At 42.4% G+C, this 23377-nt stretch overlaps 1 protein-coding gene across 2 annotated transcripts in view; it reads right to left on the bottom strand.

Annotated features, from left to right (window-relative positions):
• The window catches only part of CCDC186 (coiled-coil domain containing 186), a 193935-nt gene that overhangs the window by 166843 nt on the left and 3715 nt on the right, over positions 1-23377 (bottom strand). For both annotated transcript variants that reach the window (XM_030202692.1, XM_030202693.1), the window contains exon 2: positions 2309-2387. The gene's annotated coding sequence lies outside the window, so the exon portion shown is untranslated. The remainder of the gene's footprint in view (positions 1-2308; positions 2388-23377) is intronic.

Below are 23377 nucleotides of genomic sequence, written 5' to 3'. Positions count from 1 at the left end.
TGACTTGAGGAGAGGGCTAGTATGAGCATAACGACACTGGCGGAATATTAGTCATGCAGCAGAATTTTGAACAGATTGAAGAGGAGAGAGATGGCTAAGTGGGAGACCTGTGAGAAGCATGTTGCAATAGTCTAAGTGAGAGATCATAAGAGTATGGATAAGGGTTTTGGTAGTGTGCTCAGAAGAGAGATGCCATTCTGCTCTTAATCTCAAGGCATGGAGAATCTGGAACCTTTGACAGTTCCTGTGACCCACTGTTCCTGAAATCTACCACAAGGGTGAAGATAAATTTCCTAAAGCAGTAACCAACCTCCAATAGAAGAACCTAAACCAACTTTGAAGGGACACAGCCAGAACCCAGTTTTGCACACTGGGTGATGGTGGGGGGGGGGGGAGGGAGAACCCCAGCTAATTCCTCAACCCATACTACCTACCAGAAGAGGGAAGGGCTGCCTGAACAGTATTGCTTAAAGCTTTGGACCAACCACGATCATTAGTGGAAGACTGCTCCAGAAACATTGCCATGCAACCCAGGATTTTGGCGTTTAAGATACCAGAAGATTATATTGTCCCCAAAATTGAGGCCAACATGAGCCGAGCAGAGTGGAAACTCTCGAAAAGCAAGGCTACCACATAATGGCCCTATTTTGAACTGGTCTGATCAGGTAAGAATACCAGCCAGGGTAGCATCACTTACCTCCATCATGCAAGACTCACCAGCCATTAATCCATGTACTGATTCTTCAGAGCCAACACTGTCCAAGGGACTCAACCAAGGGCAGAACACCACCTTTTCGGTTGGAGGATCCAAGTAAACCAATCACCAGCCTCACCCCAAATTTCTCTAGTTGCAGATGCTGGGTTGGGCAATGGCCCTGTGCCCCACCCCATTCTGCAGCCTATGGATTCAACCACAGGGCCACAAGCCTGTGGGAATCAGGGTTGCTTCAAAGACATCTACTGCATCAGTCCAAGCTGCACCTTCACTTTGAGGCACAGAAATGTTGATGAGTTCCAAGGCTGCACTGCTCCTTATACTAATGATGCCATGGACAGCTCAGCTCAGCTCTGCCCCCATCTGCTGGTTGAGGGGGGGCAAGAGGGACACAACCCACTTTGGACTGGTCTAGCAGGATAAGAACATTTTCTTATAATAAACTTCTGTGGAACAATATTCTTTAGAAGATATATATAACACTGCTCCTAGTCCAGGACATTCAAGTTAGGCAGATTAAAACCTTGCAGTTTATGATAATATAATCATCCATCTCCTTACTGTGTAGAGGTGATCAATCTCAAAAGTACCCTTTACTTTAAAGTAAACATCTCAAGCTGCTTCAGGAAGCGTAGAGTGAAACTCAAGATGAACCAAACAGAGCGAGAAGTTCCTTTTAAAATGTATAGTGATATCTATTATGTAACAAAGGAGCCAATCTGTGTTAGGAATTTACCCGATGACTTTAAGCAGACTAGCAGCTTTAAATATTAATACCCAACATCTACTGTATCAAAATGAATTAACTTTGAGCCAAATTAATAAAATCTAGATGTCTGGACAACAACTGCCTGCATCAGGGACAAAACACCTTAGCTGCTCCTATGGGGCAGTCTCCCAGTTATTCAAAAGGGTAATTCTTGGATTGTTAACCTATTACCAATAAAGCAGGATCCACACAGCATTGCCATAAGTGTTGGCTAAAATAGAAAGGAAATCACAATGTACTACACAGATCGACAAAACTGTTAGTTTATCGCGAAAATTTCAAAAACCCAAATAGAAGCAAAACCATCTATATCATCATATCGACAATTCAAAAAACTCAAAAATTACTCAAAAATGTCAAAAAAAGGGGGGAAAAGTCTCAACAAGTACGACAACCCTCATAAACACAATTAGTTGTACGTACAAAAAGTCATCATAGACTGAAAAAACCCCCATAGACAACAACATTTTTTTACATATATTTTTAAATCGCTTTTCACATGAACAGTCACAAAAAATCTGTGGAGCCTTGAATATACTTAGAACAATGTCAACATGGTTAAATAAAGTGCACCAAAACACTTAGCTTTATAGTGTCTGTTGCTACGACTTTTTGTACGTTCAACTAATTGTTTATGAGGGCTGTCGTACTTGTTGAGACTTTTCCCCCCTTTTTTTGACATTTTTGAGTTTTTTGAATTGTCGATATGATGATACAGATGTTTTTAAAATAGAAAGGAAACATCTTGATGTCAGACTATTTGTGGGGAATTTGAGGAGACTCCCAGGCGGCTATCAAAATTAATATGGCTTCTATAGCATTACCTGTGTATATTTATGGCAAACTGGTACACGAGGAGGAACTTGGATATCTTGGGTCTTGGGGCTCCCTTTCCTCATACTGCTGTGTGAAGAGAAACACAAGACATACTATAAGAAAGTGCAGAGAGACAACATTCAGCAGAGGATGGTGGCATCCAAGCTAAGAATTTGCTAAATAAACATTTGCATCTACTCAGAGGCAAATAAAAAAACAAAACACTGCCATCAAACACTGCCCCAACTCATCCAGGATTTAGTCAATGTCAGACCTGCGAGCACATGTGTTTTACAAAAACAGGTAAATTCAAAAATGTGTTTACCAACAACTAGTGTCTAGAGCAGATTACACTGGGCATCTCAACAATTATCTCAATATAAATAAATATTGGCCTCAAACCTCATAGAGCACTGGATGAGACACGGCACATGATGCCATTCCAGCCTCACAACATCATTCCAATTTATCATCATTGGCCAAATGTAGCAAAAAAAAAAAAAAAACAGAGAAAAAAAACGGTCCCCCAAAAACCTCCACTAATTAGAGAAAAAGAAGACTGCTCCCCAAAAACCCGAACAAATGACAAAGCACATATAATCCACTCTAGGCAGTAGTGAAAAATCAAAAATATCAACTATCAAAAGCAGTCCCAAAAAAACCCAACATACACTGGTAGTTCCTAAAAAAACTACTTGAAGTTATCTTTCGTAGAAAAAAAAAATTGAAGAGGTGTCCAATTGTATAACCTAATCCACCAATTTGCACTGCGCTCTCACACCAGCAGGACACGTCACCAACATCTTCTCACTGTGCAGACACCAGTTGTTCCAGAACTAGCACAATATACGCACCGGTGAGCCTTTCTACCCTCTTTATAGGTTTTTACAGCACAATTTTGTTCTTCATGTGATTATGGATAACCTTTTTATACCATTTTATTTTTACCGGAAAATAAAAGATTACATTTTGGGGCTAATTTTATAAAAGATTGCTTTTGTCAAAGTAACAAAAAGATTACTCCCCCCCCCCCCCCCCCCCACACACACACCCCACCACCACCACCAGTAAAAATCCCAGTGCTACTACAGTTTACCCTGGTCATGTTTATGTTTTGATGATACATGGTTTATCTTAACAAGTAAAGCAAAGGGGTTTAAAAATTCTCAACTCAGACAAGCAGAAAGGAACGCCAGAATGCAACAGGAAAGAGGACCGATGTACAAACTTGAGGGTACGTATGTACATAGGAAATAGTTAGCAATGCTACGCAATGTGCGTTTGGCCTGTTCATCAAAATGTGAACTGGGAAAAGGGTTTTTAGTGCAGCCTTAAACTTGGCAAACGTTCAGCATAGAGAAATAATGCAAGCGTGTAAACAAAAGGGAGAGGCAGTGAATTACAGTGGCTGGAGCAGAGTCAAGCTCATGAAAATGAAGGGATGGAGAGAAAAATCACGTCATGAGTGGAGAGTGCCTACTGGAGAGTAGAAAGTAATTAATGACGATAAATAACTCCAAACACACAACCAGCTCACACTGGACAACTCTCAGCAAAATAACTGCTCATATCCAACAAATATATATATAGAGACATTCCTTGACCCTTACTCCCCACACTAACAAGGCATGGAAGGGACTAATTAATAAAACGTTTCTGATGCTTTTGTCTCTTGTGAAACGAAACCACTGCATACAAAACCAAAGCAAATCTAACTAAATCCATTTCTCTATTTAACTATACATTTCACCTGCATTTATGTCTTATACTTAGTGGCCACAAATTCAAAAGCATACAAACAACAAACGTTACCATATGAGAACCACATGGAACCAAATTCAACTATGCTAAAATGGATAGGTGCAATATACACGGGGCTGGCATCTCTCCACCGCCTCCCTCCCCCAGGCCAGTATACTCTCTTTCCCTCTCCCCACGGTTCCAGCACTGCTCGCTTCTCTCTCCAAACTGAACTATGCGGAAATTGATTGGTGCAATATACACAGGGCTGGCATCTCCCCCCCCCCCCCAGTCCAATATAGTCTCTGTCCTCCTCCCCAAGGTTCCAGCAATGCTCTCTCATCTCTCTCACTCTCAAAGTTTACATTGAATGCCAGCAGAAGCATGACAGGCTCCCTTCGACCAGCTCCAGGTCTTCCCTCTGCCACGTTCCGTTCACAGGAAATTGCATGAGAGGAGGCAACATTCCATGTAGAATCTCCAATAGTATCTATTTTATTTTTGTTACATTTGTACCCCGCGCTTTCCCCACTCATGGCAGGCTCAATGCGGCTTACATGGGGCAATGGAGGGTTAAGTGACTTGCCCAGAGTCACAAGGAGCTGCCTGTGCCTGAAGTGGGAATCAAACTCAGTTCCTCAGGACCAAAGTCCACCACCCTAACCACTAGGCCACTCCAACTGCTCCACAAAAGCTTTCCAGCAAAGCGTGATTTCAAGAGCAACACTAGAAGCAGTGGATCTGATTTGATGACTATACTGGTTAAAGGGATACCAGTTTACACATAACAAGATTGTATTTATTAACCGCCTTTATGGAAACATTCACCCAAGGCAGCAACTTAGAGCAGATACAGCTTGAAATAAAAAAAAACAAAACTTTTAACAGCATAACAGTAAAATGATGAAATATAAGCATAAATACAATCAATACGGTAAGCTTGGAGATGGCAAACTGAATCCTACTAATAAGACTAAGTGTTGAACACAGGATGCTAGTCAATTAGTTACAATATGACTAGACACAATAATTCCAGTCTGTTTGGAATGGAGACAAACAGCTGCATATACTTTCTCATAGATTCTGGTGGTAGGGAGGCGGGGATAGTGCTGGGAAGACTTATACGGTCTGTGCCAGAGCCGGTGGTTGGGAGGCGAGGATAGAGCTGAGCAGACTTATACGGTCTGTGCCAGAGCCAGTGGTTGGGAGGCGGGGCTGGTGGTTGGGAGGCAGGGATAGTGCTGGGCAGACTTATACGGTCTGTGCCCTGAAGAGGACAGGTACAAATCAAAGTAGGGTATACACAAAAAGTAGCACATATGAGTTATCTTGTTGGGCAGACTGGACGGACTGTGCAGGTCTTTTTCTGCCGTCATCTACTATGTTACTATAGATTCTGGTTTTTGGGTTGTTTTTTTTAAATAGTCAGCGAGAGCTCACAATCTGAAGCACAGAGGATCTTCTTGCACTGTTGCCCATAAGATCTGAGATAAGAGGCAGATGCACAAAGGTCCCGTTAAGAATCCGTCTGCGTTTCCAAATCGGTAAAACTTTACCGATTTAGAAACACAAAGAGAATCGCATGCAAATGAGCTGCTCGTTGCTTTTGCGACCCAGCTCATTTGCATGCGATATCGGGGAAGCCAGTGGGCGAGCTGAGCATGCGCAGACCAGTCAATCGCTATGTGCGACTGCTCTGCACAAGCTACAGATGGCTCTCATACAGGCAGACATTGTTTCCGTGAAGCAGAAAGAGACAAGATACTCGTGGGTATACTTGAATAAGTGAAAAAAAAAGTGCTCTGTAATTTTCACCTAAATTTATTTCCGCTGTGAGGATAAACTGTGCAGCTCGTTGATGATGTTGTGAAAGTTGCTAATGTGATGCTGGCAAGAAAGCAAAGGCCTGAACCAGACAGCCTCAAAGACATTACTACAGACTGCAGAAAATCCTAACGTGTAAAATTGAGGACACCTTTGCTTGAAGTGCAGCCACGCATTATTGATCTACAGGATTAATGGCATGCTTTGTGCAAACTGGGAACAAAAATACAGTGTCTAGGCTCTCTCTAAACAATGAATGTTGTGATCTAACAGAGAGGAAGCTGTAACGTCTTTAAAGCATTCATGGCACTCAATACAACTATTGTTAAACTAAGATATCAATTTGGCCATCATATACACTAGAATAGAAGTTACGGAGCCTCAGCAAGAGACCTTCCCGAGATACTGTTACGCTGAGAAGGCTAGGGCTTTTCAGCTTGGAGAAGAGACGGCTGAGGGGAGATATGATAGAAGTGTATAAAATAATGAGTGGAATGGATCGGGTGGATGTGAAGCGACTGTTCACGCTATCCAAAAATACTAGGACTAGAGGGCATGAGTTGAAGCTACAGTGTGGTAAATTTAAAACGAATCGGAGAAAATTTTTCTTCACCCAACGTGTAATTAGACTCTGGAATTCGTTGCCGGAGAACGTGGTACGGGCGGTTAGCTTGACGGAGTTTAAAAAGGGGTTAGATAGATTCCTAAAGGACAAGTCCATAGACCGCTATTAAATGGACTTGGAAAAATTCCGCATTTTTAGGTATAACTTGTCTGGAATGTTTTTACGTTTGGGGAGCGTGCCAGGTGCCCTTGACCTGGATTGGCCACTGTCGGTGACAGGATGCTGGGCTAGATGGACCTTTGGTCTTTCCCAGTATGGCACTACTTATGTACTTATGTACTTATGAAGGGCGACGAAAATGATAGTGAGGATGGGACGACTTTCCTATAAAGAGAGGCTGAGAAGGCTAGGGCTTTTCAGCTTGGAGAAGAGACGGCTGAGGGGAGATATGATAGAAGTGTATAAAATAATGAGTGGAATGGATCGGGTGGATGTGAAGCGACTGTTCACGCTATCCAAAAATACTAGGACTAGAGGGCATGAGTTGAAGCTACAGTGTGGTAAATTTAAAACGAATCGGAGAAAATTTTTCTTCACCCAACGTGTAATTAGACTCTGGAATTCGTTGCCGGAGAATGTGGTACGGGCGGTTAGCTTGACGGAGTTTAAAAAGGGGTTAGATAGATTCCTAAAGGACAAGTCCATAGACCGCTATTAAATGGACTTGGAAAAATTCCGCATTTTTAGGTATAACTTGTCTGGAATGTTTTTACGTTTGGGGAGCGTGCCAGGTGCCCTTGACCTGGATTGGCCACTGTCGGTGACAGGATGCTGGGCTAGATGGACCTTTGGTCTTTCCCAGTATGGCACTACTTATGTACTTATGTACTTATGAAGGGCGACGAAAATGATAGTGGGGATGGGACGACTTTCCTATGAAGAGAGGCTGAGAAGGCTAGGGCTTTTCAGCTTGGAGAAGAGACGGCTGAGGGGAGATATGATAGAAGTGTATAAAATAATGAGTGGAATGGATCGGGTGGATGTGAAGCGACTGTTCACGCTATCCAAAAATACTAGGACTAGAGGGCATGAGTTGAAGCTACAGTGTGGTAAATTTAAAACGAATCGGAGAAAATTTTTCTTCACCCAACGTGTAATTAGACTCTGGAATTCGTTGCCGGAGAACGTGGTACGGGCGGTTAGCTTGACGGAGTTTAAAAAGGGGTTAGATAGATTCCTAAAGGACAAGTCCATAGACCGCTATTAAATGGACTTGGAAAAATTCCGCATTTTTAGGTATAACTTGTCTGGAATGTTTTTACGTTTGGGGAGCGTGCCAGGTGCCCTTGACCTGGATTGGCCACTGTCGGTGACAGGATGCTGGGCTAGATGGACCTTTGGTCTTTCCCAGTATGGCACTACTTATGTACTTATGTACATATATTTGGGTTTGGGGGCTCAAAACAGCATGAGAGTGGAGCAGAGGGTATTAACGGAACATCTGCAATGGCCCTGTGCCTCCTGCGTACCTGAAATCTCTCATATTCAATGATGTTGATTTTTTTTTTTAATGTGAAAAAAGCACCAACCCAATAACAGCACTAAAACTCACAAACAATTCCAAAATAAAAAGCCTAAAGGAAGTTGAACAAGAAAATCCAACCAGCAAATGCTTTAAACAAAATAATGGCAAGGAGAATTTGATTTCAGTGACTACTACCAGCCAAAACAGTGCCGGAGAGCCTTTCAAAGAATGCATCACTAGTCAGAAAAAAAAAAAAACTCCTTCCCAATTTTTACACAAAATAATCAATTTTCCAAATCCACAAATATCTCATAATGTCAATACAAATAATAATAATAATGTGAGAAGTGTGGTTCTTTAGTAACTATTGGATTGCTTGTATGTTTTTAGATTCAAATTATAGATTGTAAGCTCTGTCGAGCAGGGACTGTCTCTTCATGTTCAAGTGTACAGCGCTGCGTACATCTAGTAGCGCTATAGAAATGATAAGTAGTAGTAGTGTTTGGGATACCGCACAGAATCTTGCTACTCTTTGGGATTCCGGAATCTTACTACTCTTTGTCCTTATCCCTTATCTGTCTGTCCTGATTAGATTGTAAGCTCTGTCGAGCAGGGACTGTCTCTTCATGTTCAAGTGTACAGCACTGCGTACGTCTAGTAGCGCTATAGAAATGATAAGTAGTAGTAAAAGTAGTAGTCTTTGGGATTCTGGAATCTTGCTACTCTTTTGAGATTCCAGAATCTTGCTGCTCTTTGGGGTTCTGCATGGAATCTTGCTACTCTTTGGGATTCCGCACAGAATCTTGCTGCTCTTTGGGATTCCGGAATCTTGCTACTCTTTGGGATTCCGCACAGAATCTTGCTACTCTTTGGGATTCCGCACAGAATCTTGCTACTCTTTGGGATTCCGCACAGAATCTTGCTACTCTTTGTCCTTATGCCTTATTTGTCCTGATTAGACTGTAAGCTCTGTCGAGCACGGACTGTCTCTTCATGTTCAAGTGTACAGCGCTGTGTACGCGTAGTAGCGCTATAGAAATGATAAGTAGTAGTACAAGTAGTAGTCTTTGGGATTCCGGAATCTTGCTACTCTTTGGGATTCCGCAAAGAATCTTGCTACTCTTTGTCCTTATGCCTTATTTGTCCTGATTAGACTGTAAGCTCTGTCGAGCACGGATTGTCTCTTCATGTTCAAGTGTACTGTGCTGCGTACGTCTAGTAGCGCTATAGAAATGATAAGTAGTAGTAAAAGTAGTAGTCTTTGGGATTCTGGAATCTGCTATTCTTTTGAGATTCCAGAATCTTGCTGCTCTTTGGGGTTCTGCATGGAATCTTGCTACTCTTTGGGAACCCGCACGGAACCTCTGGCCTGTTTGTCTGTTCTGATTAGACTGTAAGCTCTGTCGAGCACGGATTGTCTCTTCATGTTCAAGTGTACAGCGCTGTGTACGTCTAGTAGCGCTACAGAAATTTTAAGTAGTAGTAGTAGCCTCACTCCTGATGAAGTGTAAATGAAACACAGTTCTGTGTTGCCTGGGAACTTGTTTGAAGATTGGATTTTGATCTTTGGTGAATTTATTTACATAAGAACTTTTTAGCACACTTTGATTATCTGAACTGCTTGGTGCTTTAAGTTTGTCTGTGCTTCTAAAGGCATTTGCACAACAAAGTGGATCTGCTTGTAGTTGAACCAGCAAGGAATAACAAGCTATCTTAAAACCTTGATGGGAATCAGCTGGAGCTGCTATTTGTTGCTGAAGTTCATTTGAAGAAACTGATCAGTGTTTACTTATTTTTAAATGGTGATTTGTTTCAAACAAAACTACAACCCTGAGAGGGATCAAGTTGCAGATTTAAATCCTGATGAAGAACAGCTGGGAATGTTAAGAGCTATTTAAGGTTTTACTTGAATGTACCAGTAATAGATTATTGTTAAAGGATTCTGAACTGGCTCTGGTGTGTAGTTAGGATTTATTAGTTTACTAGTAAAAAAAGGCCCGTTTCCGAAACCAATGAAACGGGCGCTAGCATGTGGGGTTTTTTTGTGTGTGTGTGTATGTGTCACAGAGTTATTTTGTGTGTGTGTGTGGTGTGTGTGCAGGTTGTTGACGGCTGCAGGGGAATGCTGGAACATTTATGGGATGCAGGAATCAGCGCCGTCTTTTTCCGGGTGCTCGGGGAATCCCCGAGGTGGGAGACAGCTTGCCTGAGGCTGGGGATGGTTGGGCACGTCCTTGGCCGCTTCGGCAAAAGGGGAAGAGGAAGGGGGCGGGGAGTTACCTGCAGCCGCCTGAGAAACCATGTATTCTTTGTTTGTTTTGTATTATTAGTTTGCATTTCTGTTGAACAAAGAGTGGATGCCTTTCTAATGATGGAGGTGGTGCGTTGGTGTGCGGTTGTTTCGTTAGTTTTGCAGCCAGTCTCCAGCGATTTCTAGGCAGGGAAGGAGTACTCCTCCCCCTTCCTTGGTCGCTGTTTGCTGCTGGCTGGGTCGCGGGTAATCCTTCCAGCTGGGCCGCAGCTTGTCCTGTTCGCCCACGTCCCAGATGGTGACGGGCATGTTGTTTTCCGGCTCCTCTGACTCCATGTCAAGCGATCCCAAATATAGTCTGTGCTATAGGCCCTCTGGCACTCTTCAGTACTGGCATTAGGCATTTAAAAATTTCTCCCTCCCCCCCCCCACCCCCCCCGGTCTATTTTTGCACATACCCACAGCAGGAATATTCTTCTCTCGTTCCAGCGGTGGTTCTGTGCTCTCCGTGCTGCCCAGATAATGAGCCATTCTGCTGGGGAATGCTCCTCCCTTATTGTCACGTACTTTCCTCTGATTGGTCCGTCTTACGTTGCCTAGTGTTGCCTGGGAATGGTGTTGTGATGGTCCTTTGTGTTTCAGAATGTTGAGTGTGTTTTTTCTGATTGGTCCGTCATGCGAGGGCGGGGCAGAGAGACATGGTCAGTGTTGTGGCTTCACCACCATGAATCCATGAACCCTTCAGTGAGTGACTGAGTGACTTCAGAACGTTGTCTTCAGAACGTTGAGGGTGAGTTTTATTATAGTAGATGCTTAGTTTAGCTAATAATGATGTTTATATGTAATTTCTCATTAAAGAGAAACTGTGATTTATTCTTGACTGCACATTTTTTGATCTAAGAGACCAAGCTGTCTCATTTATCTTTGGTGTGTATTATATAATTACTCTTTAGTAATAAAATCTGTTTTCATTTTTTTTCTGAAAGCCTTTTTTGTATTGTATTTATTAATAATGTCAATACAAAAACATAGCTTATCAGCAGTCTTAAATCTTGCAGGTGCACACTTATCTTCTCAAAGTTATTCTCTTCTCAACTGAGCTTCATCAGGAGAAACATTCAGTGTCAGCCATATAGCACACGAGCAGAGATGGTAGTTATTTGCACACTGAAGCGCGAACAGCTGCGTTGGGAAGAGAATAACTGAGCATATGCATAAAAAGATAAACGTTTTCTTATTTTGAAAATGTCTATATCCCCCACTTGAATTTTTGACTTTTTTTTAGCAAAACGTCCAAAGTTGGACTTAAACATCATATTGAAAATTCCCCTCTATGTGCATTCTTTTACGACAGTAATTTAGCAAAATCCAAATTTTCATAGATTTATTTATTAGGATTTATTTACCCCCTTTTTGACGGAATTCACTCAAGGAGGTATACAGCAAGAATAAGAAATATTTATTTTTTGTTACATTTGTACCCCGCGCTTTCCCACTCATGGCAGGCTCAATGCGGCTTACATTGGGCAATGGAGGGTTAAGTGACTTGCCCAGAGTCACAAGGAGCTGCCTGTGCCTGCAGTGGGAATCAAACTCAGTTCCCCAGATCACCAATGTGGCCGTGCAGGCTTCTGCTTCTGTGAGTCTGACGTCCTGCACATACAGAAACAGAAGCCTGCGCAGCCTTCTACATGGAATGTTGCTAGTGGAATAGCAACATTCCATGTAGAATCTCCAATAGTAGCAACAGAATCTCCAATAGTAGCAACGTTCCATGTAGAATCTCCAATAGTATCTATTTTATTTTTGTTACATTTGTACCCTGCGCTTTCCCACTCATGGCAGGCTCAATGCGGCTTACATGGGGCAATGGAGGGTTAAGTGACTTGCCCAGAGTCACAAGGAGCTGCCTGTGCCTGAAGTGGGAATTGAACTCAGCTCCTCAGGACCAAAGTCCACCACCCTAACTACTAGGCCACTCCTCCAAGTAATAGACAATTACAGCAGTAAAAATATTCAAACAACAATACAAAGTACGGCATAGTACACTACATTACAATGTCAACACAATACACAATAAAACATTTTGACAGACAGAATAGGGTGTAAGCAAAGATGGAACATATAGAGTAACAGGATTAAGAAAATAAGGGATTAGTTTAAAGAAAGTTGCAAATGAAGTCAGAAAGGTGCTTAAACATTATGTTAACAAAGCAGTGGATAAACATGTACTGCTATAGTATGTGCAGCCAGCGTCATTTGTCCTCTGAAACAAAACAAAAGTGTAAATTTATTATTTATTTAAATTTTACTCACACCTTTTTCAGTAGTAGCTCAAGGTGAGTTACATTCAGGTACTCTGGATATTTCTCTGTCCCAGGAGGGCTCACAATCTAAATTTGTACCTGAGGCAATGGAGGGTTAAGTGAGTTGCCCAAGATCACAAGGAACAGCAGTGGGATTTGAAGCAGCCACCTCTGGATTGCAAGACCAGTGCTCTAACCACTAGGCCACTCCTCTACTATAACAACATTCCATGTAGAATCTCCAATAGTAGTAGGGTTACCATATGGCTCCAGAAAAAGGAGGACGGATTGAGCCAGCAGGGTTTTACTTCCATTGCTTGTTACCATATGGCTCCAGAAAAAGGAGGACGGATTGAGCCAGCCGGGTTTTACTTCCATTGCTTTCAAGCAATGGAAGTAAAACCCAGCTGGCTCAATCTGTCCTCCTTTTTCTGGAGCCATATGGTAACCCTAAATAGTAGCAATGTTCCATGTGGAATCTCAAATATTTATTTAGACTTTGCTCACCCCTTTTTCAGTAGTACCACAAGGTGAGTTACATTCAGGCACTCTGGATATTTCTCTGTTCCAGGAGGGCTCACAATCTAAGTTTGTACCTGAGGCAATGGAGGGTTAAGTGACTTGCCCAAGATCACAAGGAGCAGCAGTGGGATTTGAACCGGCCACCTCTAGATTGCAAGACTGGTGCTCTAACCGCTAGGCCACTCCTCCACTAGCAACATTCCACGTAGAAGCCTGCCCTTGCAGATGAGCAATGCGGCTGCGCAGGCTTCTGTTTATGTGAGTTTGACCTCCTGCATGTACGTACAGGACGTCAGACTCACAGAAATAGAAGCCCGCACAGCCGCGTTGCTGATCTGCAAGGGCAGGCTTCTACGTGGAATGTTGCTAGTGGAATAGCAACATTAACATTCCACCTAGAATTTCCAATAGTAGCAACAGAATCTAAAACTAGTATTTATTTATTTGGATTTTGCTCACACATTTTCAGTAGTAGCTCAAGGTGAGTTACATTCGGGTACACTGGATATTTCTCTGTCCCTGGAGGGCTCACAATCTAAGTTTGTACCTGAGGCAGTGGAGGGTTAAGTGAGTTGCCCAAGATCACAAAGAGCAGCAGTGGGATTTGAACCGGCCACCTCTGGATTGCAAGACCAGTGCTCTAACCACTAGGCCACTCCTCCCTTAGATACAATGGATTTGTATCTGAAATATTCATGCTCTCTGGAATGAATGCTCCTACAAGACAAAGAATAACCAATAGCAAAAAAAAAAAAAAAAAGACAGTTACACAGCTCCCAAGGCAGTTTTGTCTACTTCTACTGGGAGTTTCTTTTTCAATAGCTGCTGTGCAGTGTGAAAGAGAGGGGTGGGGACTGCACAGTTCCAAGAACTATATTGTTTTTGAAGAGATATTGCTCTGCTGTAGGGAAATACGTCATTAACCTGATACTAAACCACCAACATGACCTTCACATACTGACAAATGTTTCATTCGTTCAAGAAGCTCTTTCAAAGCAAAGTACTGGATTTTAGGTTTATTGAACAAATCTCTAAAACTGAAATCTAAATGTGCTACCCTTTGAATATACAGGATTGATTCTTGTGAAAACTAACCTGGAATTACTATATAAAAAGCTACTCTCCATTACTTTAATGCCCCTCTAAAGGAACTGACCTGCGTTTATTGAACTCAGTTTACAGAAAGGTTTCTTTCACACCCATTGTTATCTGATGATCTCAAGGTGATCAAAGGGGTAGAAAAAGCAATGGTAAAAGCCAGAAGGATGCTGGGGAGCACAGGGAGAGGAATGGCCAGCAAGAAAAAAAGAGGTGATAGTGCCCTTGTATAAGTCTCTGGCAAGGCCCCATTTAGAATACTATATTCTAAATCCTAGCAGCCTGGGCCAACGCCTTCAAGATGAAAATGCATAAAGAAAAAAACTCAATGTTTAATCCTTTCATCACAACATGCTACTCAGCTCCCAACCACCGTCCCAATATCTGACAATCTAAAAATCCTAGGAGTAACACTAGACAAACACCTATCTTTAGAATCTCATGCAAAAACCATGACGAAGAAGATGTTCAACATGATGTGGATACTGAAAAGAGTGAAACCATTCCTCCCACAGAAAACTTTCCACAATCTAGTACAATCCACAGTGCTCACCCATGCCGACTACTGCAACAGCATCTTCATAGGATGCAAAGCCCAAATCATGAAAAAGCTCCAAACCGCCCAAAACACAGTAGCTAGCTCACCTTTGGCAAATCACAATTCGAAAGCACACCACCACTACAGAAAAAACTTCATTGGCGCCCCATCAAAGAATGCATAAACTTCAAAGCCCACACAATGATCCACAAGATCCTCAATGGCGAATCTCCAAGCTACATGTCCGACCTGATCGATCTTCCAGCCAGGAACTGGACCAAATCTTCTCGAACATATCTCAATCTTCAACTCCCTAACTGCAAAGGCCTTAAATACAAAACCTACTACGCATCCAACTTCTCTGTCATAGGCAGCCAACTCTGGAACGCCATACCTCGACACATCCGAAAACCACTAACACCTACCCTTCCGAAAACTGCTGAAGACTTACCTCTTCAAACAAGCCTATCCAAATGACCCGTCCTAACTCTCAAACCTAACTCCACACCACTAGTATCATCCATACTCCAATCCTTTCCCCACATCTATTACTAATGTCCTACTCTATATAATTATGTCATCTTTGTGATACTTTGTTCCATACTTTGCATTATCTCTGCGATACTCTGTACCATACTTTGTAAGCCGCACTGAACCTGCTATCGAGTGGGAACGAGCGGGGTATAAATGCCACAAATAAATAAATAAATAAAGATGCAATTCTGGAGTCCGCAGCTACGAGAATATATAAGCAGATGGAGTCAGTCCAGAGGGCAGATACAAAATTGGTCAGTGGTGTCTGTCAAAGCATATGAGGACAGACTTATAGACCTCAATATGTAGACTCTGGAAGAAAGGTGGGAGAGAGAGGATATGATAGAGACATTTTAAAAAGTATGAGAGGGCATAAGATGAAGTTAAGACGTTAAAGGCTCAGGAGTAATCTAAGGAAATACTTTTTAACGGAAAGGGTGGTGGTCGCATGGAATAGCGTGGAGGTGGTGAAGACAAGGACTGTGTCTAAATTTAAGAAAGCATGGGACAGGCACATGGAAACTCTTAGGGAAAGAGACAGCAAATGCTGAGGATGGGCAGAATGGATCGTTTGGATCTTACCTGTTGTCATGTTCCTATATGTACCATTCGCATTAATTACATGCCAGTACTTCAAGGGATTCAAATTTCACTTTAATGCATCCATCTCATTCTCTAGTTTTACAGCCTAAGCCAGCACAAAATCATATTATAATCAAACCCATTTGATGGTGGTGAACTAATATTGCATGCTTGCGCGGATTTGAACAGAAACAAAGCTTTTTACCACAACATTATCTAATTCCAAGCTTCCTAAAATGGTACTGCTAATTTCTAAAGCACTATTAGACGTATGCAGCACTATACAAATACCCATTATTTATTTAGGTCTAGCTCATACTTTTTTCAGAAGTAACTCAAGGTCAACGTGAGTTACACTCAGGTACACTAGGTACATTAGAGACAGCCCCTGCCTGCTCAGTCCAGCTTACAGTCTAATCAAAAGAACAGATAAAGCCTATAAGACTATTTATTATAAAGAAACAACCCAAAAAGGTGCATTTTTAGACTGCAGATGCCCAGGGGAGCATGACACACAGTGTAGCAAGGAGGAAAGCACGGAATAAGGAGTAGACAGAGAAGAAAGGAACAGATAAGAGACTTGTCAGATGACACAGTGCATGAATAAAGATGATAGGTAGTGAGGAAAGGAAGAGTTAATGGATCTATAGGTGTATAAGTGAAGCTTGAACTCTCTCTGTAGAAGCTAAAAGGGAACAATGAAATTACTTGAGGAGACAGGTTACATGATCATAGTGATATTAAAGGAAAATAAAGTATGAGACTGAGGGGCAGATGCACTAACCCCACGTAAAGAGCCCTTCCCTTACCGATTCCATAGCGAATCGGTAGGGAACGGCAATGCATCAAGGAAAGGGAATGCAAATGAGCTGCTCATTGCAGTTCACTTGAATTCTCTAATCCCCCGTAAAATAGTCGGAGAATCAGCCGGTAGAGCATGGGCAGAGCAGCCAAGCGATTGCATATTTTTGCCTGTTTTTTGCCTTTACCTTGCACTTTAATAGCCAACTAGCATTATCAGTATAAGATATTTAAAGATTAAAAAAATGTGTGTGCAAATTAAGAATACAGAGATTGGTTATGGCCATACAATTTATTGCAATTCCGGAAGGTTTTTTTGGTGGCCAATGATGAAGAGTTGATCTTATTGATCTGTTTAGCTCTAGAGGATTGATTATGTCCTGGAGCTCTTTGAGGCCTTTTTCCTTCCTAGTCTAAAGCAATGTTGTGATGACTGCTACTTACATGTTTAGCATATTTTTTTTGTTTGTTACATTTATACCCCACGCTTTCCCACTCATTCAATGCGGCTTACATGGGGCAATGGAGGGTTAAGTGATTTGCCCAGAGTCACAAGGAGCTGCCTGTGCCTGAAGTGGGAATCAAACTCAGTTCCTCAGTTCCCCAGGACCAAAGTCCACCACTCTAACCACTAGGCCACTCCTCCACTGTCGCTAGGCCACTCCTCCACTGTTGCTACTATTTGAGATTCTAAATGGAATGTTGCTATTCCACTAGCAACATTCCATGTAGAAGGCTGCGCAGGCTTCTGTACGTGCAGGACGTCAGACTCACAGAAGCAGAAGCCTGCGCAGCCTTCTACATGGAATGTTGCTAGTGGAATAGCAACATTCCATGTAGAATCTCCAGTAGTAGCAACAGTCCATGTAGAATCTCCAATAGTATCTATTTTATTTTTGTTACATTTGTACCCTGCGCTTTCCCACGCAAGGCAGGCTCAATGCGGCTTACATGGGGCAATGGAGGGTTAACTGACTTGCCCAGAGTCACAAGGAGCTGCCTGTGCCTGAAGTGGGAATGGAACTCAGTTCCTCAGTTCCCCAGGACCAAAGTCCACCACCCTAACCACTAGGCCACTCCTCCACTGTTGCTACTATTTGAGATTCTACATGGAATGTTGCTATTCCACTAGCAACATTCCATGTAGAAGTCGGCCCTTGCAGATCATCAATGTGGCCGCGCAGGCTTCTGCTTCTGTGAGTCTGACGTCTCGACGACGTTACGTCACACGAGGGCGGGACAGGCAGAGAAGAAGAACGAAGGCCGACGTCGGCAGCTCAGCAGAGCTCAGTGCTGCGTTCCCAGACCCTCGCTGTTTCAATAGCGGAGCGAGGGCCCGGCCGGGTGGAAGGTGGATGGTGACGGCTCGGGGGGGGGGGGGGGGCCCGAATTCGGAGAGGGAGGGGCAGCGGCGAACTCGGCAGCGGGGGCGGGCCTTTCAACCCCCCCTTCCTATAATAGCCCATTTTTACGGGCTCAAAGGCTAGTATTATTTATATTCTACTTAAAACTAAGCAAATTACAAAAGAAAACACACACATGCACATAAAAGGTCATGTTTGTTAAGAAAAAGTATTAAGCAAAAAAAGCAATGCCTTTACCCACTATACTAATATTTGTTTCATTTGCACATCTCTAAGACATTCAGCACTGCGCAGAAAATGGATCGAAGTTCCAAAAATCTTTAGAGAACTGAAATAAAGGGATAAAAGGAACTCCTTCCCTTCCAACTAGACAACTCTGGGCACAGGAAACTAAACCATAACTTATTGCTACTGCTGCAGCAATTTAAGTGAAGCAGATCCAGTTACATATCTGACATTAGCAAAATTGGGCCTGATTCAGCAAGTCTGAGGCTGGAATGGAGAATGTAAAGGACAGGAAATATTTCTTTGATATTTAACCTTTTCCTATCGAAAGGCACAAAGCAGATTATATAAAAATGCTGTGGGGGAAGGATCCAAGATGGCGGAATAGCGTTTAATCGCACCAGACTTGCCCAGTTACCTGATTGAAGCGCTGTTGGGAGAGGCTCCGGACCCCCGCAGACAATGGGGAAAAGGAGGGGGAAGGTGCGGGAGAATCCCTCAACCTCCACCGGGACCCAACCACCACCAGACGACCTTGGATCAGTTCAGGTTAGCGGCCTCTTCTCCTGCCATTGGAGCTGGCGCCTCAGCACTGGCCAGCAGTGTCAACGGGGTTTCCTTGTGCCCCGTCCAACGTGCAGCTCCCCCCCTAGCCAGGAAGGGACAGCGCGGAGTCAAGTCTGGCAGCACAGGCTCCGAATGTAGGGGACCTGACTATGCAGGGAGGGAACCCGCCCACGCTGGGAGAAACGGCTAGGAGCACCAGGCTGGAAGAACAACTAGCAATACAAATATTGCCATCACAGATAGCGAGTACTCTGAAACAGTCTACTGATGCTCCCCTTCCTGTTTTCTCTTTGGGGACCATAGCAAAACTAGCCGTAGTGACAATGGAGTCACTCTGGGACCTGACATTTAACATTCAATCTTCTTTACAAGTATTGATAACTAAAACCACTAGTGAAATTAAGGTATTGTCTGAAGCAGCCATTATCCAGGCACAGGCGACTGCTCGACAATCCTCTGAATTGAAACTTTTAGATCAGAAAATTCAAAACTTAGAATCTGTGGGACAGGTCTCAATTAAAGAAAGAAACTTTACCTTTCGCCGTTTAGAATACTTAGAAAATCAATCTAGGAGGCTTAATTGGAGGCTGACGAATTTTCCTAGATCACCTTTAATTACACCTACAGAGATGGTTAAAAAATACTTGGTTGAAATACTAGGTATGGCTGGGGACTCTCTGCCTCCTATAACTCAGGCGCAGTATTTACAGATTAACGTAAAATCTTTGCCTGGAACATCTGAAACCCAAGTAGGAGATGCTATGAACCTCACATCTTTTTTGGAAACCTCATTAGAGGTAATTACTCAGAGAAATACTGTAGTGGTTTCCTTTGCCCTGGAGATGGATCGAGATGCAGTACTGAGACTTTCCTTTCATCATTTGGATTCTCTATTCTTGGGGTCTAAAATAAGAATTTATCCAGATTTATCTAGAGAAACACAGAAAAGGCGTAAAGCCTTTTTAGTTTTGCGCCCAAGGACTTTGGCATTAGGTGCAAATTTTGTACTTAAATTTCCTTATATATGCTGTATATTTCAGTCTAAACAATTTCAATTCTTTGACCCCAAGCAGTTAGAAGATTTTTTGCTGTCTAAAGAAGAGGTTAATGTTATGGTCTAGGCACAGATGTACACTGTAAGACAGCTTGGAGTAGGCTACCTGGGTAGCATTAATTTACTAATTACTTCCTAAATACAATGTTAAGTATTATTTTTCCTTTCTTGGATCTAATTTACCTAATATATAGTGGACGAAAGTGTTGAATATATTTCAGTTATGGATAACTTTGAACATTTCATTATGTGGCATTTCCAATTTCTTGTATTATTGCTCTGAGTTGTATAATATATATAATTTAATTTTAAAAAATAATGAAAAAAATGCTATGGGGAGGACTGAGGTTATATTTCGGACTGTTTTGCTCTGCCTACTGATATCTTGTGGAGGGTCATAAGAGCCCAGGCTCTCCACATTCCCTTGGATTGCTACTCTACTACTACTACTTATCATTTCTATAGCGCTACTAGACGTACGCAGCGCTGTACACTTGAATATGAACAGACAGTACCTGCTCGACAGAGCTTACAATCTAATCAAGACAGACAAACAGGACAAATAAGGTATAAGGACAAAGAGTAGCAAGATTCCGGAATCCGAAAGAGTAGCAAGATTCCGGATTCCCAAAGACTACTACTACTACTTATCATTTCTATAGCGCTACTAGACGTACGCAGCGCTGTACACTTGAACATGAAGAGACTAGTATCAAGGTTTGTTTCTGTTTCCCGTATCCTGTTGAAAACTTAATAAAAATATTGAAACATAAGAATGCTACGAGTGAACACAAGAGGAAAGTACACTACAGGGTTCATTTTCAAAGCACTTAGACTTACAAAGTTCTATAGGTTACTATGGAAGTTTGCAAGTCTAAGTGCTTTGAAAATATGCCTCCAAGCCTACAAAGAGATGAGTAAATAGCTAACAACAAAAAGCTAATGGTATTAAATGCAATGCCATTAAGAGGAGACGGGCAAATTATAAGAGCTCTTAATTAGAAGAATTAGGGTGCAGGCAGGGCAATTGAACGAGAAGAAAGCCTGATCAGACACTGGATGGGATACTAACTACTGGCAAATTAGAAAATAATGTAAAAACAATGAAGTATTTGGAGGCTGCCCAGATGCAAAATGCATTATTTTAGTCTGCTATGGAATTCTGCACACTGCATTTTAAATTACAGTATAAACTTTGTCTGAAATATAATCAGTACCTTTGAGTAACAGTTAAAAACATAAAAGAAAAAGGTATGTTTTATACTTTGTTAACAATTCTATCATTCCTCCAGAGGTTCCATCCTCTCTCTCTCCCCACAGGCTTTCCTGAATTCACTTACTGTTTATAACCCGCACTGGAAAGCTGTTCCGTGTATCCACTCCATTTCCTTATTTATTTATAGCATTTATATCCCACAATATTCCCACCCATGGGCAGTCTGCTACTTATGCTACTGGCAGTCTGCCCTCCTGTCTTTAAGACTTTCTTTCTTGTTTGTGGTAGATCAGTAGTCCCTTGCGGTATCCCCCTTCCTCCCTTGGGTATGCACACTTAGGCCTCAAAGTCTCATTTTGCAGGACTTATTAAAGAGAACGGAACAGATAAGCACCACAGATGACCATCTGTTTACCCAAGCTTTTTTTTTTTTTTATATAGTCCTCACTACTGCCTTGTCATACTTTTTTGCTACCTTAAGATTGTTGGATAGGGTCACCCCAATCTCTCCCTCCTGGTTCATAAACATTAATTCTTCACTTTCCCTCATCATGTATATACTGCTGCTTTAGATTTCTGTGCTCCAAATGCACGACCTGCCCATTTTCTATTGTACTTCCATTTTGGCCACTCCTTGAGCTTTAATTAGATCATTCCTAATTTTATTTTTCATCTCAAGTTTCCAACCTGTTGCAGACCTTTGTTTTATCCACAAGAGACAAACTTCAACACACCCAACATTTTGAAACTTCCTGCTAAAAGTGTACAGTCTCTATTTAGTAACATAGTAAATGACAGCAGATAAAGACCTGTACAGTCCATCCTGTCTGCCCAAGAAGATACTTTATATGTATGCCCAAGTTTGATTTGTCCTTGCCATTCTCAGGGCACAGATCATAATGTCGAAGCCCCTTAAAATTTACACTCCAGCCTATCCCCATCTATTGAGTCACGATCAGGGCATAAACCGTAGAACTCTGCCCAGCTCCCGTTTTGTTTCCCCAATTACCGGCGTCACCACCCAAACTCCGCTAAGATTCTACGGAACCATTCCTTCTAAACAGGATTCCTTTGTGTTTATCCCACGCATGTTTGAATTCCATTACCGTTTTCATCTCCACCACCACCCTCTCCATGAAAAAATACTTCCTGACACTAGTCCTGAGTCTGCCCCCCTTCAACCTCAATTCATGTCCTCTAGTTCTACTGCCTTCCCATCTCCGAAAAAGGTTCATTTGCAACTGTTTTGTGTAGAATTCCCCTAACATAAAGGCATGGATCATCCCTGCCCCAGGCCCGACACCCCCCCCCCCCCCCACACACACACAATTTCTCTCTCCTCTTGCTCAACACCCCTCCTCTCCCCCTGCAGCCTCATTCACAGGCCAATGCTCAGAATTCCTGCAGTAAAGCCAACAGCACAGAACCCATACCACCAGGTATTCAAATTATATGCATGCTGTAAAAGCAAAAGCTGGGGGGGGGGGGGGGGGGGGGTGAACATGCTTGGCGCATGCATAGAAGAGTTTTGCAGTAAGTTCAGCCCTTGTGCACATGCGCCAGGCAAGCCTGAAAGAGAAGCACACATTTAGCACCTGTTTTGTGCAGCTTTGAATATAAGCTTTTCAATTTTTAATTTATCTATTAACTTGGAAGGCTTACATTTGAGCACAGGAAACAGGCGCCAATCTGTTCTTTCGCTTTCAGGCTTCCTCGGACTCACGCACATTTCTTTCATTTGAGCCTCAAATCTCTTCTTCGTGCAAATCTCAGGTTTTTTTCTTTTACACCAGTTACAAACGGTCCATTCTGTATTTGATCATGACATTTCATTCTTTAATCTTTTCCCTCTTTTTGTCTCACTTAGATTACTGCAACATTATCTACTTAGGGACTTCTAACTCAATACTTAAGCGACTCCTGTCGTTACAGAACACAGCTATTCGTCTTTTATGTCGTCTCAGGAAATCTGATCATGTTTCACCTGCTTTGAAAGACCACCACTGGTTCCTGGTAAACTTTTGTATTCAATTCAAAGTGCTGTTTTTGGCCTTTAAAGCCGTTAGACGGGGCACTCCATTATATCTTTCTTCACTAACAATACCACATTCCTCAGCTCGTATTCTTCGATCCATTAACGATCATTGTATGGTCCTACCTGGGCCTCAATCTGCCCAACTTGAAACTACATGTCACAGTGCATTTTTTTCTTTGATGCCCCACATCTTTGGAATTCCGCAACATTAGCTATACACGGCAAATGCAATTTTAAAAGATTTAAAGCACTATTAAAAGCACGGTTATTCCAAAAGGCATATTCCATCGAGTGAGGCGGTTCTGTTGAGGACGAGTGCCTGGCAGATGG

This window comes from Microcaecilia unicolor, chromosome 5 (genome assembly GCF_901765095.1).
Source record: "Microcaecilia unicolor chromosome 5, aMicUni1.1, whole genome shotgun sequence".
Lineage (NCBI taxonomy): Eukaryota > Metazoa > Chordata > Amphibia > Gymnophiona > Siphonopidae > Microcaecilia > Microcaecilia unicolor.
Note: the sequence above shows the minus strand (reverse complement) of the source record. Positions and strands in the feature narration are given on the sequence as shown.